The following is a 15,632-nucleotide window of genomic DNA, read 5'->3' on the forward strand; positions in this document are numbered from 1 at the left end:
GCAGTTGTGCGTCAAAAAACTTAACGCCGGCTAACGCCATTCCAAAGCGCCATGCGGGTGCCTTATTTATGGAATGACGTTAGCCGGCGGAGCTGACTGGTGTGCGTCAAAAAAAATGACTTACACCAGGCAGCGCCGGCGTAGGGGAAAATGGAGCTTGGGCGTCAAAAAATGGGGCAAGTCAGGCTGAGGCAAAATGTTCGCCTCAACCCGATTAGCGCCATTTTTTTTACTCCCAACCCCCATTGAAATGACTCCTGTCTTAGCAAAGACAGGAGTCATGCCCCCTTGCCCAATGGCCATGCCCAGGGGACTTATGTCCCCTGGGCATGGTCATTGGGCATAGTGGCATGTAGGGGGGCACAAATCAGGCCCCCCTATGCCACCCAAAAAAAATAAAAAATACTTACCTGAACTTACCTTAAGTTCCCTGGGATGGGTCCCTCCATCCTTGGGCGTCCTCCTGGGGTGGGCAAGGCTGGCAGGGGGTGTCCCTGGAGGCATGGGAGGGCACCTCTGGGCTCCTTCCGAGCCCACAGGTCCCTTAACGCCTGCCCTGACCAGGCATTAAGAAATGACGCAAAAGCAGCTGGACGTCATTTTTTTTGACCCGCCCACTCTCGGGCTTCATTTTTGCCCGGGAGTGTAAATACGGCGCACATTCCTCGGAGTCATTTTTTAGAAGGGAACGCCTACCTTGCATATCATTAACGCAAGGAAGGTGTCCACGCTAAAAAATGACGCAAACTCCAAGATCTTTGGCGCTAGACGGGTCTAACGCCAAAGTATAAATATGGAGTTAGTTTTGCGTCGGATTTGCGTAAAAAAAAAACGACGCAAATCCGGCGCAAACAGAGTATAAATATGCCCCCTAGTATTTTTAATTTACCAGTGCATCTTTTAATTCACATGCACTTCTTAACACAATTCTGCTGTTTCTAAGCACTGCAAATAACAGATGCTACAATTAATCACTTGAATGGCCCTCATATTACCAACTTCGGAATGTAATGAGGAAAAGCGAGGACGACCTTGTTGAGACTTAAAATTATGACCTGTCGATCACAGCAGATGCCACAAGTGAATATTTAACTCTCGGGGCTTTCTTGTATGTTAATAGAGCCCACTTTCATAGGCATTTGACAAATCTTTCCAAAGCTTTGTCCAGGGAACTGTTTAAATCCTAACCTCATTACACGATGCTTACCATAGAGAGGTAAACTGGTGCTGCAGATGTTTATTCCTGACCACTGCAGTAGGCATCTGACTCCAAAATGGGCAAAGGAGAATAGCAATAGAGGGTAAGAAGGCTGAGGATGACCAGCCACTACCAGAAATGTGGTAATGGTTATTAATTGCATTCTATGGTAATTCATGGGATATGAATTTGAAATCATCACTTATAGAAACAAAATTAAGCACGTGTTTTTTTAATTCATGGACTTCAAATCTTCAAACATTTCCCCTTTGTATTTAGCCCCTTGTATTGCTTCAAGATGGTTTTCTCCTTGAGACAGTCTTTTCTCTTCATTGGTCCAAGTCAGGAACCATTTTGATGTCCCTAAGATGAAGTTGGTGCCCCAAAAAGGGCCATGTTGTTCAGGTAAATTCCCATCCATGAGTCAAAGAATTGGGGCCCGTAGATGTTCATTTGCACACATGACGTTTGCAAATGTGACATATTCTGCCAGCAGAGGCGAATTTCAAACTTCAGAAATGTGTAGTTGGTCATGTTTCTAATGGCGCCCACCTGCAAATACAGGTGACAACCAACAAACGTACGAGTTTGCCAGATTTCAACTTTCACCTACTACTGCATGTTAGGTTTCCACCGTGGAAACACCTGAAGATTTACTCTGATGTAAGGCATGAGTGATGTTACTTTGAGGGAATGAGGCAAGAACACCCCTATATTTAGTTGTGAAGGTCTAGGAGTAAGAAAATAAGCTGTTTACATGCATATTTGCATCACATTTCTGCAGAAAACATCTCCGAGTGGTGGAAATTCTGCAGGCATACATTTTATGTACTGGAGTTTTCAAGGCATCTACAACTGGTGAACTCAAGGATCCTTCGTGAGACCACTTGGTAGAATTTACGTCATCTTTCTTTCATGTAATATGGTATTGTTCTAAGTTAACTTTTCCTTATACTATTTGTATAAGGGAATTCTCTGATCTGTTGATTCTATTGTTCATCACTGCATCCTTTGAGATGGATGGTGAGTTTTGGAGTTTTATGGTTAACGGTGGTTGCTTGGAGCTGTGGAGCTTCCTGGACGTCTCCTGAGTTGCAGATCTGTTATTTGGAATAAATCATCTTTAAACCATCTTCCTCTCCGTCTCTTCACATGAGATTTCCCGAATCGCTTTACCCCTTAATACACATTCAAATCACAAATGAGTTCCAAATGGTAGAACATTCCTGACTTCAAACTAGAGTTGTGCAGCTGACGCAATTTAAAAGTAGTGGGGTGGGTGGCAGGAGAGTGGGGGGGCATGCTGTGGGAGCATGCGGTTGGGAGTGCACGGGGGAGCACAGAGTGGGGGGATTAATAGTAAAAAGAAAAAAAAACTTACCTGGTGCTGCTGACCACCTCATACTCCTCTTCCTGGTCCCAGCAGTCCCAGCACCTTAAGAGACTCTGGCCCTCATTCTGACCTTGGCGGGCAGCGGAGGCCGCCCGCCAAAGTCCCGCCGTCAGGTTACCGTTCCGCGGTCGAAAGACCGCGGCGGTAATTCTGACTTTCCCGCTGGGCTGGCGGGCGGTCGCCTTCAGACCGCCCGCCAGCCCAGCGGGAAAGAGGCTTCCACGATGAAGCCGGCTCGGAATCGAGCCGGCGGAGTGGAAGCTGTGCGACGGGTGCAGTTGCACCCGTCGCGTATTTCACTGTCTGCGCGGCAGACAGTGAAATACATGTAGGGGCCCTCTTACGGGGGCCCCTGCAATGCCCATGCCAGTGGCATGGGCACTGCAGGGGCCCCCAGGGGCCCCGCGACCCCCCCTACCGCCATCCGGATCCCGGCGGTCGGACCGCCGGGATCTGGATGGCGGTAGGGGGGGTCGGAATCCCCGCGGCGGTGCAGCAAGCTGCGCCGCCGTGGAGGATTCAATGGGGCGGCGGTACACTGGCGGGAGCCCGCCAGTGGTGCCGGTCCGACCGCGGCTTTACCGCCGCGGTCGGAATCCCCATTGGAGCACCGCCGGCCTGTCGGCGGTGCTCCCGCGGTCCTCCGCCCTGGCGGTCTTTGACCGCCAGGGTCAGAATGAGGGCCTCTATGAGCAATCCCTGTGCTTTTCTCATGCTGTCATCAAGCATGAGAGCAGCACAGGGATTGGCCGGACAGGCTGGTTTACCACTCGCTCAGGCACAGGGAGTCTGTGCTGTTTCGCCAACCCAGCTGTCAAATACAGCTGGGTTGGTGAAATCTAAGTGCGCATGTCTGTTTGGCCGGCCTAAGACGGCAGGCCAAACTGACATGCGCACTTTCAGTGCAGTGCATTCCACTCCATTCATCCTTCCCCTTCCAGGGCCAACCCTTCCCCCTCCCTGCACATGCTGGCTCAGTTGAAAAAAAAAGACAATAATAAAATATTGTTTTATTTTTCAGCTGCTGACTCTGAGCCAGTGGGGTGACACTCCTTCGCCATTGTGGAGGAGCCGCACCACATTTTCACTTTGTGCTTCATTAACACCATTGCTTTCAGCTCCTCTCTTTGCCTGGAATAGCATGGCAGGTGTTTCACAACTAAACACTTCTTTTGCAGAAGTATGTTTGAAAAAAATAAATCCCATAATAATTTTAATACGCCCTTTACTTTTTGTTGGGTTCCTACATAATTAACATGACCAGTTTTTTGATTATTGGTAATGACAATCATCTGTCATTATGAAGGGTCGTTGCCAGCATTACTCAGGAGGTTGCAGTCCAAGCTGCTATTTCTGTTGTAGACACAAGGTATCCAGGAAGTGGTTAGCAACAGTTTATGCGGCAGACGATTCTGCTACAAGTGTAAAGACGATGTTACATTATATGAAGGAAGAGATGCTCATAACCTTGTAAATATAGAACATGGCATACTAATAATTCTGCCGGCTCAGTCCTTTTCTATATGCGGCCCAACTTTGTGGCTGAATTATGTAGTCCTTAGTCTCTTGTTATAGCTCCAAAGCATTAAGAGTTTATGCGTGAAGCCTATTTAAGCGGCTGCCCGGTAAGCAGGGAATTTTCTCTGCTATTTTCCCAGCTTCTGGCCAAACAGTAGAGATTACTGGAATCTGCCCTCCAGTGCCAGGTAGCCACAGGCTATCAGAACACCTGCGGTTGAGAAGATGTGAGAGGTTGCAGTGGAAACAGTGAGTGCCCTGGGACCACTTTGTTTTTATTTCAATCACGTGGCTGCAGAAGCCGCGTGACACCCTGTCATCAACCCTCTGTGCTATGAAGGGCCACTGCTGCCAGAGAGAGCCGAGCTGGGGAACCAACACTGAGCTACATGACCACTTGCTAAATAGTAGAGCTCATGATCAACTAGAAACTTCATTGTTTGCCCTGCCTCTGACCATATAGCAGAAATGATGTACTACGTAGCAGACACCCATGCAAATAGTAAAGAAGTGTTGTACTTACCCTGATATCACTGGCCAAGCATCAGATAGCTTCCACTGTCACTCAGAGTTTGACAGGCTTGTTATCCACTTTGTATGCTGTGATTTGTCAGCCCATACTTACCATCAGTGCTTTAGATTGGCTGAAAAAGGTGTGGCGACTAGGAGTTGACAGCATAAGAAGCATGCCTAAGAAACATTTAGAGGAGGATATCCCAATAAATGTGGTCTATAATAATACTGATCTCCTCCTCCAGGTATTTGCACTCCTACTGGTCCTGTTCCAAGACCTCCTTTTCTTGGCTGTTCTGGTTCTTCTCTCAGCCCTAGTCCCCCTCTACCTCTGGTCACCACTGTACTGGGATCCTGAACCTCATGCTACTGGTTATAGTCAGTCAGTGGCCCTGGTCTACCTTTTACTGGTCACAGCCCTTCCTTTTGTTGGTCTTTCCTTGTCCTCCTCACTCTGGTCCTGATGATCTTCTGGTTCCTGCTTCATCTGGAACATCTTGCGTTGTCCCTCCTGAGTCTAGCACTTCTAGTTATCCTGGTTTTGTTCATCCTGATTCTCCTGACTCTGGTCTCTTTCCTCTTGGTCTACCTGGTACTATGCCTACTGGTCCTAATCCTCATTATTGGGTGCGCTCTTGGCCTGGCCTTCTTGGTTCTGATCCAATCACTTTGGTACACCCTGCTTTGGTTATCCTGGTTCTTCTGATCCTCATCACCCTCGTCCTTCTATTTCAGGTCCGGTCCTCCTTCTCCATTTGGTACGCCAGGTCCCGATCTCCTTCGTTCTGGTTCTCCTGGTCCTGCTTATCCTGATCCCTACCTAATCCTCCCCACTTTGTTCCTTGGTCCTAATGGCTATGGTCTATCTGCTCCTAATCTCCCGAGTCATCCGGGGCCTCCACCATATGGTCATGAGACTCCTCACCCTGGACCTCAAGGTCGTCCTGCCCCTTTTTATCCCAGTTCTTTGCTAACCTTTCCTCTTGGTCCTGATCCTCATTGCTCTTGCTCTGGTCATCCTGTTCCTCCTCCTAGACACCTAGCTTTGTTGTTCAGGTTCCTATCATCTTGATAGTGGTCTCCTCTGTCCTGGTCCACTTTGTTCCCCTCACCATGATCCTTCTCATCCTGAAAGGCCAAGTATTCATCCTACTGGGCATTTGGGCCTTGATCTTGCTGGTGCTCTTGGTTGAGGTTTTTGTCTGCCTAGTCCTCTTGGTCCTGGTTCACCTGACATCATGGTCCTTCCAGGCCCTCCTTCTCCTGGCCCTTCCTGATCCTGCAGAACCTGATCCTCTTTCCTGGTCCTTCAGCTCCTCCTTACCCTGTTCATCTGATTCCACGGCTCCTCGTCCTGCTGGTCCGCCTGCCCCCAGTATCCTGGTCCTCTTAGTTCTTGTCATCCTGATTTGCATTGCCTGGGTCCTTCTTGGTTCTGCTCCTTCTCCACTTGGTCCTTCTAGCACTCTGCCCACTGGCCCTCTTGTTCCTGATTCTCTTTGTTTGGGCCCTCCTAATCTGGATCACTGTGGTCCTCGCCATCCAGACCATCAAGGTTCAGTCCTCTAGGGCTAGCTGGCTCGGCCTGTCTTGGTCCTTCTGATCCTCCTCACGCTAGTCCAGCTACACTAGGGCCCGATGTTTCAGATGCACTTTGTACTCTGGGCCCTGGTTCAGAAGTCCTCGTTCCCCTGGCACTTCTCCTTTCTGAGGTCCTTGTCCTCCTGACTCTCGTCTTCCTGGTATCCTTGGTCCTGTTCCTTCTCATCTACCCAGTTTAAGTTGGTCTCTTGGTCCTACTGACCATAGTCCTCAGTTATCTGATCTTCCTAGCCTTCCTTAATCTACTCCTGATTCTCCTGGCCCCAGTCTTCCTTCTTCTTGTTCTGTCTTCAAACACCAATTGGTCATGGACTTGCTTGTCCGGTCCTCCTGGGCCTGGTCATCTTGTTCCATATCTTCTTGGGAAACCTGTTCCTATCCCTTTGGCCTGGTCATCTTGGCTGTGGTTATCGTGCTCCTGATCCTCTTTTTCCTCCTCACCCTTGTCCTTTAGGCCATGGTACTCCAGGTCCTGGTCATCTTTGCCCTTTTTTTCCTGGATGGTTCCATTGGTCCCTGCCCCCTGGTACTTTGTGTCCTGTTCCTGTTAGAGCTTATCCTTCTGCCTCTGATTCCTTGTGTCTATGGTCTGATTCTCCTGGTCCTATTGACCTGATCATCCTGCCCTAGTCCTTCTATCCTTGGCTTTCATAGTTCTTCTTGTGATTCAATGCCCACTGGACCTAATCCTCTGGGTCCTTATAGTTTGGGTTCTCCTGGGATTGGTTCTCGTGGAGCTGGTCCTCCAAGCCATCCTAGTTCAGGACTCTATGGTACTGATCTTCCTGTTATTTATTGTTCTTGTTCTCTCATGCAGGTTATCATAAACCTTGTCTCCTGGCCATCCTGGCTATTCTTGGTTACCTCAACCCTGGTCCATTGTGGCCTGTCATGGGTCCATTTTAGTTAGTCGCGTAGGCACAGTGATAGCTTAGCTTAGGCTTGCGGCCTGTGCTCTTTAACCCAGTTATCACGCTCTGTTGTTTTTATTCATTTTATTTTTCTAAAACCTTTAGTGGTATTGTTTTAATTTCAATGTCGGCTGCTTTTCTGAGAAAGCGTCATTACCAGTGCTATGTATGACATATTTTGCATCATGTTCTTTTCCTCAGAATCACAAGAACGGAATGCGAGACTCCCAGAATAATATTTTGTATTGCGGGCCCTAAGCCTGTGTAATTAGTCCAACGCTTAGGTACATACCTGTGTCAAGCTTCTGTGCATGAACATAAACATCTACCCTATGAAAACACCCTGTAGGACAAAGGGGGTTCCAGCCAGAATTTCCATCCATGCTGCATGCCGGTTTTCAGCCGACCCCAGCATTTGTGTCTCCAAGGCTCCTGATCTGGAGACTGGTGGCCTGACCTTGTACCAATGCAATGGGGGTGGGGTGGGGTGTGCTTCTCATGGACACTGTGTGGACAGATTTGGCTAACATCGCCATGCTCTTGCTTAGGGGCTAGAGATTAGGCTTTTAGGTAGGAATTGTATATTCGTGTTATGACAATATGTTGGGGTTGTTTATATTTACATCTCTAATTTTCACAATCCTGGTTGTGTTATTCCTCAATATCCTAATCATTGCAGCTCATGCATTTCATCATAGATTGCAGTCTTTTCAATAAATGTATTGAAAATGGTCCTGCATCTCTTTTCTTGCCTATGTGTGTGCAAGAGACTTGTAAGTGGGGAGAAAGGGGTAAGCCTTGTTTCTACCATGATTTACCTGAAGGGTTTTCAAAGTCCATGCAAGGCTGCCACAAACCACCTTTACCACTTGGTTTTTGGTGATGGGCTGCTAGTGAGCTAGGAGGGTTGGGACCACAGCTACCAACTGGTGTGGGAGTGACTCAGTCACCTACAATGCAGAGGTGCTGCCCCAAAATCCATCAGTCTTGTTGCTATGTGAGAGTCCTTATGAGAGGCCCAGTTCCTTTCTGATCCTCTTGAACCTGGTGATCTTGTCCCAGTCTTTCTCACTCTGTACCTTCTAGTCCTGGTACTTGAGGTTCTGGCAGTCTCCCCTTTGCCTATCTGGCCTCCTGTGTCCTGGTCTTCCGAGGTCTGGCTCTTCTAGTCATTATCCTCCTGGTTTGGGTTGTTGTGGTCCTTGTGGCTGTGTTCCTTGTCCTCTCGGTCCTCCTGAAACTGAACTCACTTTTCACGGCATTCTTGATCCTGTTTCTCGTTGTTTGGATCTGTCTGAACCAGGCCATTTTGGTTCTGGCCCTCCTGGCCAACTGAGTCCAGTCCTCTTGGTTTTCCTATCTCTGGTTGACCTTGATACATCTGAACCTCCCCATCTTGGTCCTTATTCCCCAGGTACTGGTCGGTCTTCTCCACTTTGCACTCAGGCCCTGGTCTTGTAGGTCCTAATCTTTATAGCCCTCCTAGCACTGTTTCCAATCCTCCTGGTTCTGATCCTTTTGATTTACCTAATGCTCCTTGCACTGGTTTCCAGAGTGTCTTTGGTTCTGGTTTCCCTAGTCCCTGCCCTTCTTTTCATTGTTCAAAAGGCCATTCTCCTCCTGGTCCTGAATGTCATAGTCCTCCTGGTCCTCATTTTCCTAGTCTTCCTACTCCTTGTTTTTAAGTTTCTGCAATCACTTGTCCTGGTTGACCAATTATCATCCTGGCCTTTCCTAGTTACAATAGCCCAGCACCTACTGTTAATGTGAGCTTTAGTCCTTCCTGGTACTGGACTTTCCACCCTTGTTCTTTCAGTCATCATTCCCAGATACTCAGTTGCCTAGTTCTCTGGATCCTGGTCCTCTTTTTCTCATAGACTCCCGGTACTGGCCATGTTCATCCTCCTCACTTTCATTGTCTGTCCTTTTGTCCAACTAACTTCTGGGACATCACACAAACTAAAATTGATCTGTTTAAATTCATTCGACACCTTAAACTTAAATCTTTTTTTGCATCTTTACTTATACCTTCTACCTCATTACCCGCTACAAATCCTTCTCATGACATTACAGTTCAAGATCTATCTGATATTTCTCTTCTCTGTAATCTCTCTAACACTACTGAACCAGATGTCACACTATCTTCTATTGCCCAAGAACTTGACCTTAATACTAACCAATATGTTTCCTCTGATCTCTGTACTAAATCCACATTCACTCCTGTTCTTCCAGCGGGTAATTCAATTGACTTATTCTCAACAGCAGTATTACGTGATTTAGATCGTGAATACAAACGGTACTGTGCCCAACGAAGATATTTACCTACCAATATCCAAGGCAATCAGGTAGCAGCATTAAAACATCTGAGAACCAACAGTAATATTATTATAAAAGAGGCAGATAAAGGTGGAAACATTGTTATCCTTAATACTGATGACTACTTCACTGAAACTTATCGCCAACTTCAAGACAAAACATGCTATAGAAAACTCTCACATAATCCAACAGCAGAAATACAACATAAATTGCTTGATCTTTTGGAACACTGGCATTCTTGCCATATGCTTTCCAGCTCTGAAAAAACTTCTCTTTTTCTTCAATTTCCCACCATTCCGACCTTGTATCTTCTACAAAAAATTCACAAAGTAGGACATCCAACAAAGGGCAGACCTATAATTTCAGGTGTAAATTCCATATGCTCTATGTTGGGTTCCCTCATTGACAAAGAGCTCCAACCATTTATGACCAATTTATCTTCTTATGTTAGAGATACCAAAGATATCCTACAAAAGCTACAAGAGATAGAGTGGAAATCAGATTTTTTCTTGCAACTATTGATGTTGTCAGTCTCTATACATCTATCAAACACAATGATGGCCTTGAAGCAGTGAACAAATGCCTATCTACTAGATCGGTGCAGTATTTGACACGGAATGCAATGATCCTGGACTTTCTCAAATTCAGTCTTGAAAACAACTACTTTCTCTTTGATGGCAACTTTTATTTACAGCTACAAGGGACTGCGATGGGGGCAAAATTTGCTCCACCCTACGCATGTATCCTGATGGGAGCTGTGGAAAATTATTGGCTCTGGTCAGATCGCTCAGAACATTTCATCAAACACATTATCTTTTGGGGGCGATATATTGATGATATCCTGCTTATTTGGCAAGGCTCAAAAGCCCTTCTTCATCAATTCATTCAGTCCCTTAAACCAAACCCCTGGGACATAGAGGTAACTTACCAAATCTCTAACTCTTCAATTGAGTATCTTGACCTATTGATTTATGTTGAAGATAACAAACTTCAGACCAAGTTTTTTTGCAAAATGACATCTGCTAACTCAATCCTTCATGCCACTAGTTGCCATTCATCTAGTACCATTCGAAACATACCTAAAGGAGAATTTAACCGAGCTAGACTTAACTGCACCAATACCTCTGACTATGATAATACGTCCTTTGAAATGACCAAGAGACTCATATCCAGGGGGTACAATAAGGCCTCTCTAGATACCATTAGCGGTGAAGTGAGAAGTATGGACCGGAACCTTCTGTTGAACACACCTAAAAAAAACAACAAGAACACATCTGTTCGTTTCATTATAACTTTTCATAATGGCCATAATTACATTTGTAAATCACTTAGAAAATTCTGGTTTTTACTTTTGAACAATTCCTCTATTAATCAACATATCACTAACCACCCCCAAATAGGCTTTAGGAGGCCACCTAATCTTCGCAATAAACTTTGCCCCTCATTTCTCCAACAAAGGCCTTCTACTACTTTTCTACCGCCAAAAAAAAAAGGTTTTTTCACCTGCAGCAAATGTTCTGTATGTAAACTGGGTCTTTCCAAATCCACATCGGTCAACATCAACAATTGCACCCATCGGATTACTGACTTTATTAACTGTGCCAGCACTCATGTTGTTTATGCCATTTGGTGCCCTTGTAATTTAACCTATATTGGCAGTACGATCCGTCCACTAAAAATCAGAATCCAGGAACATTTTCGGAACATACAAAAATCTGATACTCAAGCACCACTGGTTGAACATTTTAACAACTGTCATCAACAACAATGTACTTTCACCTTCAGTGGTCTACAACGTATCACACCCTCTCCGCGAGGTGGTAATATGTCACTGCGACTACGCCAAGAAGAAAGCCGTCTTATTATCAAATATGATACAGTCAACAATGGCCTCAACAAAGATCATGAATGGCATTTTTGGCTACTGTAGATAATCAAAAAAAGGGTCTTTTTGTTTCATTTTGTTTCATTTGCTTTTCAGAAATCACCATGTATAATATGTTTAATTTTTTCCTTAAGTTTTAACGTATGATGGTTTCCGTAGGAGATATATATGCTTGAGTATTGTACTGCTTTGTTGTAATCTTTCCAATTTTGTCTGCTTCCTTTTTTCAGCCTCTCACCTTTCCTTTTTGACTTATTTTTCCTTTATTTTCAATTCAGGTGCTCTACCTGACATTATAACATGATTAGTAAGTTTTTCTTCTGCCCATAAAGATGGCCAAACCTTTGCCTCGATGATCTATTCTGCCGTTCAAAGATGGCTGCTGCTTTTCTTTCTTTCTTCCTTTTCTTTTCTCTTACTTTCTAAGATGGCGCTCCCTGCCCTGATGTTTGGTAGTCCGTCGTTTGTTTTCACTACAAACCGAACGACGATAGAAACTACCTCGTCAGTTAAGGCTTGTTACTGTGACCGCGACGCTCATGCGCCCGTTCCGTTTTTACGGCTCTCTGCCGTTGACAGTCGGCGTCTCCGACTTCTATGCATTTTTGAGGTAAGGAACAGGAGCGCTCCTGTTACATACGGAGATTAAGTTTATTTGATCCAGTCTATGCCTCAATTGTACAACATATCTCATTAACAACAAGGTGGTCCTTTTGACCAACGAGCCTTGTGAACACCGAATGTTTGTTTGTTTGTTTTGATGGTCTAATATAACCTGTATGCTCATCTAAGTTAGTTATTCAATTACACTATAGTCAATATCATTATTATTATTTTTTTTTTTCTCACGTTTCTCTTTTAAGTCTGAAATGCCTCAACATTTGATTAATGTTTCTTTACAGAATATGACTGACTTAATATTCAAATTATAAATGCTTGTTAACTCTTACGGTATGTTAGCTCAATTTTATCATCATTTTTTCACCTCTCACTCTCTAGTATTGGTTTACCTTCTTTGGGGCACCTCCAGTTTTTTCTGGACTTGGGCACCATATGCTCAATCACTATTTCATCTCTCTCCTGTACATTTTTCTGTAATAATAAAAATAATTAAAAAAATCTCTCTTAAAAAATTTCTCTTTAAATTAGAGTGATCATGATACTAGTCGAAGTGACCTTGTTTATCTCTCGGATTTAATATTTTTGTTGTATTCACAGTTTTTCTTTTTCTCTCTAACTACTCAGACTGAATAACATCACAGAACTTGTAGCAAGCTTGGTTCTTGTATGATTCCGAACTGTTTTCTTTCTTATTCTCAAGGACTCTGTATCTCACTTTAATAGCTTACTAATTTTTTTTCCCATGTTTGGGTTTAAGACTTTTCCAACTTTGGAATTTCACATCGGTAACTCTTTCACACAGGATTTTGTTTTTTTGCTCACTTTTCGGTGGTTTTTTGAAGGTATCTCGATAATTCTTTTTCGCCTCATTTTGATCAACATTATCAGCGAGTTTGATTTTTCTTTTCTCTTTCAGCCTTGAGAAAGCCCCGGCTTATATAGCCAGAGGGGGCGAAACACGTGTTGGCTGATTCTCTTTTCTCGTGTCATTACTTTGGATGTTGCCTTTGCTATGGAAATAAAGTGACTTTTTGAACTTTTGGAAGTAAAACGTCTGAATAGCAATGCAATAAACTTTGAACTTGATAACCCCAAGATTTCTTAGAGTGGGACTTTACCTTTTTCCTGTATCACTTTCATTGTAGTCTCTTGGTCTTCCTGGCCCTGCTCCCTTGATTTACCTAGTGCCCTTAGTTTGTCTGTTTCTAACCCTTCTGCTCCTGCTCCCCCTAGTCCATCTAGTCCTGGTCCTTTTAGCTCTGGTACTCCTTTGTCTGCTCCTTTGTCTGTTCCTGTATCTGGTCTTCTGATGCTAGTACCATTCGCCTTGAATACCTTAGCCCCCCCGGCTCCCTTGGTCCTCCTGCCACATCCCAGTCCTACTAGTACACCTGGTATTCAGGATTGCCTGTTTCACTTTCTTTTTGGGTCCTCTGACCATGGTCCCCACAATCTTGACCCTCCTACTAGTGGTTCTTCCGATTCTGGCCCTCAAGGGGCTTTTAATACTGATCCTGCTGGGTCTGATCCTTTCTGTTTTTTGTGGTCTGGCTCACTGGTCTTCCCTGTCCTGCTCCTTATGTTCTGGTCCCCTAGCCTTGCTTTAACATCGCTGGTCCTTGCTGTACTCTCCCTGGTCCTTTTTTCCCTTGTTCTCCTGGTACTGGTCTTCTTAGGTCCGTCCACCCAGGGCTGCTACTTCTGGCCCTTGCCCGCCTGGCCTCCCTGGTGAGTGGTTTTGAACCCTCCTATCCCTTTTTGTCTTGCTGCTCTAGTGCATCCTTGTCCTCTTACCCCCAGTACTTCCACCCTTTAAGGTCCACGAGGTCCCGATCCCACTGTACCACATTATCCCAGTCTTTCTGCTCCTACACACCCTGGTCCCACTATCTCTAATGCTTTTGTCTTGTTCCTCCTTGTCTGTTTGTTCCTGGTCTCCTCTGGCCCTGGTCACCCTGGTACTTGTAGATATTGTCACCTTGGCCCTTCTTGTACTGGTCCTCATGGCTCTAGTCATCCTGTTCCTCCTGGTGGTAAACCTCCTGGTCTTTATCTTCCTACTGGTCATCATTCTTCTCCTACTGCTACTTCTCATTCATTCTCCTTGTCCCCTTCACAATGAGTTTAGGCAGGTACAGCCTCCATGCCTGTCACTCAGATTTTTATTTAGTTGTGTTTTTTGGCTCTCAGATTTCTTTTCCTAGGGCAAAGCTGTCAAGTACATAAATGAGGCAGGACCCAGTACAGACAGGACCTAGGCCACATAAAGCTCTGCTTGGCAGTTTAAACACAAAACTACAATTCCCAAGATACATAGAATGACTAGACCCATTAGGACCAGGACAAGAAGGACCAAGGTGATGATATCCATGAGTACCAGAGTGACCAAGGTCTATTCTTGAGACACCAGCAATGGAAATACAAGTGGAATTGTAGCCGAGTGCTTAAAGAGATTAGCAACACTTTAGAAGACCAAGAAATCTGACAACACTCAGACTGCATGCACATGAGGTCGGGCTTGCATACTGTGCCCAGGCTACCTAATGCATGTTGGTATTTCCATCACCATTCTCAAACTAATCTCATAGCATGGCAATAACTGCTTTGTGGGACTCGCAATAAAGTGTTACTCAAAATGTCATACATGAAGCACCGTAATGTCACACACACACCATATAAAAACAATGAAAATGTCACACAAATCACACTGCAACTTGGCAACTATGAAGATGAGTGAAGAAAAAAAGTTTTCATTATTTTTTGCAGACAACAGTAGAGTAATACACAGACATCCAAATGCTGCCAGACTTCAGCACTAAATATCTGTGTGCGATTACCTGAAGCTCCTGAAGTGGGATTTCTACATTTGTTACTTTGATTTTATATCATACTTACATTAATTCTTGCCCTTACTCCTATACATGCTGTTGTACATGTGTATATGCACTTACTTTCAAACACTTCAGACACTTTCCTGCACCCCTACTACAAGAAGGCTACCACTCACTGCTGGAGTCCCTTTACACTCATAGCCGGCTAAATAAAGACCCATCTATCTGGATGAATATCAAATAGTACACAATCTCTACTATTTTGTCTGCAGCCCAATAAACAGTGACGTTTCAGACATTCAGACAGCAGCTTGATAAACAGCAGAGAGGCCACTGGGTAAACACAATTTCCCGTGATGCACTGGGGCTTGAAAATATAAGCAATTGAAATCTGCAGTTGTGATGTAGCAAATCACTTCCTGTGAAATATACATGTCCACAATGTAAATGAAGACTGGAAAGAGAGGTTAGTGAAGCCAAGGTAGACAACTGAGTCATTGACGAGGGTTTGGTGGCCTACAGTCGCTAAGCAGATATTTCATAGCTAAAGTTGGCGTCAAGCAGACATACTTATAAAAGTGCAGTCTCATAAAAGACTGCCTGATACTGACTGTAACATTTCTAGGAGTCAGATCTCGTGCTGACTGGCTCTTTTATTCCACAACTGCACTTTGTCAGTCAAAGATGGCTGCCCGAGGGATTGAGTGGCCTGGGTTGGGAGAAAGCAATGGTGGAGTCAGTCCCCAAACACTAAACTACTCTGAGGTGGTCTAGGCAGGGTCGAACTGGGACTAAAAATAGGCCTGGGCACCCAAGTAAAACTGACCCCCATTAGCAAATCATG

The sequence above is a fragment of the Pleurodeles waltl genome, chromosome 7 (assembly GCF_031143425.1).
Source record: "Pleurodeles waltl isolate 20211129_DDA chromosome 7, aPleWal1.hap1.20221129, whole genome shotgun sequence".
Taxonomy (NCBI): Eukaryota; Metazoa; Chordata; class Amphibia; order Caudata; family Salamandridae; genus Pleurodeles; species Pleurodeles waltl.